This window comes from Muscardinus avellanarius, assembly GCF_963383645.1.
Source record: "Muscardinus avellanarius genome assembly, chromosome: 1".
NCBI lineage: Eukaryota > Metazoa > Chordata > Mammalia > Rodentia > Gliridae > Muscardinus > Muscardinus avellanarius.
Window position 1 is genome coordinate 26,000,480 of NC_137786.1, and position 4,142 is coordinate 26,004,621.

General features: G+C 41.3%; 1 pseudogene across 1 annotated transcript; it reads right to left on the reverse strand.

Moving 5' to 3' along the window:
* Positions 1-2,260: 2,260 nt before the first annotated feature.
* LOC308265850 (transcriptional enhancer factor TEF-4-like) lies at positions 2,261-3,286 on the reverse strand (annotated as a pseudogene). The gene has a single exon. The product of its transcript is annotated as a transcriptional enhancer factor TEF-4-like (transcript).
* Positions 3,287-4,142: the final 856 nt, after the last annotated feature.

Here is a 4,142-nt window from a genome sequence, read left to right on the forward strand (position 1 = left end):
ATAGTTTCATTTCATAATATAGTTCACAATGATAGTGACATATATGTACACAGTATTTGGTGAGTTTTTCCCCTGCTACATTCCCACTTCTCTGCTTCTCCATACAAGATATTGAGATTGGCATTGGTATTTTAACATATGTACATGATGGCAATAAAATTGATTTTATTTATTTATTTATTTATTTACTTACTTACTTACTTATCTATTTTACTTTTTTTGAGATACTGGGGATGTAAACCAGGGGCATTATACCTCTGAGTTACACCCCTAGTCCTGTTTATTCGTCTTAATTTTTGAAACAGGGTCTCACTGAGTTGAGAAGGGTCTTGTTAAGTAGCTGAGGGCATCCCAGAACTGCAATCTTTTAGTCTCTGCTTTCTGAATTCTGGGATCACAAGCATGTGTTACCATGCCTGGATGGAATTGATTTTATTGATTCTCCCTCTCTCTCTACCCTTACCCTAAACCGCATCTCTCACCTAATGTATCCTCCACTATCTAAAGTCCCTCTGGTAACCAGATGGCTCATCCACGTATGAGAGACATCCCATAGGACAATATCTGCCTTTATTTTAATCTAATCACAATTATATAATTATTTGTATGTTGTATTTATATCTTCCTCTTTAATTCTTGTGCATTATATGTCTATGTATCTGTAGAAGTGGATTCATTAACTTTCACATAATAATAAATTTTCAAAATTTTATTTTTTCAGGTTTTTTGGTACATATTTTATAACTAGTATTTAAATCTACTTTGCTTAGAGAACATATGTTAATTCAACTGAGCTCTTCTTGAACTTTTGACATAAAGAAATTGTGTTTGTGTAATTTAAAGCTGCAAATTATATAGCAGTGCAACTCAATAATAAAAATAAATGCAAAAGCATATGAGTTAAATAAAATATAACAGTATTTATCACAGAGGTTGTTATGGAATCTTTAAGAAAATATAAACAAACAGCCTACTATGAAAATAATAGAATAAATACAAATATTTAAAAATTAATATGACATTAGGGAGATACTATGGGTATGTAAGAAGAAATGAAACTGTGCATGGTGGCACATACTCGTTACCCCAGTTCTTGGGAGTTTGAGACAGGAGGGTTGCAGATTCATGGCCAATCTCACTAATTTTGTTCGGCCCTTTGCAACTTAGTGAGACTGTTTCAAAATAAAAGAATAAGATAGGTCTGGAGATGTAACTCAAGATTTAGAATGGCCCTAGGTTTCATATCTAGTACCACAAAAATAAATAAAGAAGAAATTAAGTACAAGGGTGAATACACACACACACACACACACACACACACACACACATACACAATACACACACACCAAATCAATAATCATAATTTCTAGTTCTAACATTTCTCAAAATAAAGAATATTGTTAGCTAAAATATAGAGTTAAAACTTGCTAGTTAAATCATCACGTACACACATACAGCTGAACAATGTGAATATTTATATATTTTATTTAAAGGAAAGTATCCAACATAGTTAATTCTGATTTATAATCTATAGAGATGTGCCTAGTCTCACAGGAATTCAGAGTAAATCAAGTTATTTCTTAGGACATCAGTTGTGCAGTTAAAATTATTTTTAACACACACACACACAGACACAAACACACACCACCACACCACACCACATCACACCACACCACACCACGTCTCTCCAGGGCCCACCTAGCTCTCTTTCTGCACAGAAAGGGTTAATCTTCAATTTGTGATATTACAGATGAAAAAGGGGTGAGAAGAAGCAGATATTTGGAGGACAACCATCCAGAAGACAGCAGGGTATGGTGGTGCACACTTATAATCTCAGCACTTAGGAGGCTGAGACAAAAGGATAGCTCAGGTTCAAAGCCAGCCTTAGCTACTTAGTGAGGCTCTCAGCAACTTAGTGAGACCCTGTTTCCAAATAAAGTATAAAAAAATCTGGGAGTATAGCCTGGAGGTAGAAAAGTCCCTGGGTGCCAACCCCAGCATCACACACACACACACACACACACACACACACACACACACAATCCAAAAGAGTATGAGAGGTTGAGAGCCACTGGTGTTCCTGGGGGTGGTCTCACTCCTGTCCCCTGTCTCTGATGCTCTAGAGTCGTCTTTCTTTTTAGACACTCCCTGTAAGGTACCGGTATTGAGGTCTATAATCACTCCCACCTGTTTGTGTCACCAAACAGGAATTCGGGTCCCTTCTGATAGGAGACAGTCCCAGTTGCTCGAGTCTCGGAGGTCAGCCCCTTTTCCTCACAGCCCCTTCCCCAAATAAGAAGCATGAGGAAAGTTGGAGGGTCCCTTCTGGGGGAAAGGTGTTCAAAGAGTGAGCCAATTGTGACAGGCCTCTTCTGTCCCTGACCAGGCAGTAAAGGTGGTGCTGGGCCCCCCATTCACTGGTGGAGACCCCAGCGATGTAGACAGCTAGGAGCAGCAGTTGTTGGGTATCTGTCACTACCTGGAGGATAGTGATGTTCTCCAGGATGCTGCTCATCATGTGTTGCTCAGGCAGATGCTACAGCTTGAATGGAAAATTCACCAGTTACTTGCACATGGGCAAGTACTGCAGACAGTACACAAAGCCTCTATCCTTCAGAGGGACCAGTTGGTCTCCACATTCCCCACCACCTGTGTGTCCAAGGAGCAGACCTCGGAGGAGCAGGTGAGGGTCCCTGCTCCAGGCTCTCACACTGGTTGCTCACTCAGTACAAGCTGCTTCTCCTGCCACTGCCACAGAGCCCCTCCTTGTGGCCAGTTGGGCCCCAGTTCAGGTCTGCCCAGAACTGGACCAGAAAAAATGTTTGTGGGAGCTGCGATAATTTAGCTCCTGCAGATCACCCTTTTTCTCAGGAAATTTGCCCTAGATCTGCCAGATGTCCACACTCTTCAGGGCCTCTTCAGGTCTGGGGCAGGGCTGACTGATACGTACAAACAGGTGCCTCTGGCAAGAGTCAACTGCATTTGGCAGTTCCATAAAGACTGAAAATTCCACCAGCTGCAACCTGGTAGTACTCAGAGCCAAGCCTAAGGGGCTGGGGGAGATGGAACAGGTGGGAGAAGGGGAGTGAGGGCTTAGGGTGGAGTGCTGTAACCCTGGGAGGTCAGTAGATGGGGGAGTCAGTGACAAGGAGAACAGTGTCTGTGAGAATGTTTTCCTGTCTGGAACATTCCACTGGAAACCAGAACCCTCTGACCACAACTGGAAAAGCTCAGTAGCCTGCAGAGAAGATGCTGAGATGAACTGGGCACAGGACATGGGAGCCATCATCCGGAAAGTCTTTTCTTGGAAACCTGGTCCACATTTGGCCTTCAGCTTGGACTGGCTTTCTTGTGATTTCTTTCCAGTCCAAAGCCAGAAGTGACTAGAGACCCAGTTTGTAGCTTAATGGAGAGAGCAATTAGTTTCTTCTGACTATACATCTTCACTTCATCAGATAGAATGAGTTTCTGGTGGCCAATGGATGGGTTGACAGTCAAGGCTGCCTAGAAGTTCTGCTCAATGTTCTGGCTTCAGATGCCCTCGGTCTTGGCCTGTCTGTCTTCCTCAGCCCCCTCATTGCCCATCCAGGAGCTAATCTCCTCCAGGGGCCTCAGCTCCGGGTTCTCTGGGCCTCCTGATCCAAGTTGGGGAGTCGTGAGAGGGCAGGACAGCCTGAAATTCTTATATCTAATAAGAAATGGAGTTTTCCTACTAAAGGTTCAAGTGGTAAATATTTTTAATAACTAGCGACTTACTGTTTTTGACCCTTGCTATTTCTAACCGTTTTTCATTTCAGTGAAGGATGTATCATATTAAAAAAATATATACCACTATTTTCTCTTTTCAATATGATATGTGCCTAGAGAGCTTTAGAAGCTTTTTTAGAAACTGATAATAAGTGTCATATTTACTCTTCTAATTCACTTTTTATCAGTAATGAATGCATAATTATAAGGTACTTTAGGATGTGCTACCTCGAGTGACAGGTCAAAAACAAGATGAGAATTTGTTCCATGAAGAGAATTAAGCATCTAACATGCCAAAGAGATAAGAATGTCTTTCCTCTGACTTTTTGGCCTTCTCAATACTCCTTTACTAAGTCCAACTTGTTTAAAGAAAATTAAATTCCTTCTTTAGTAAA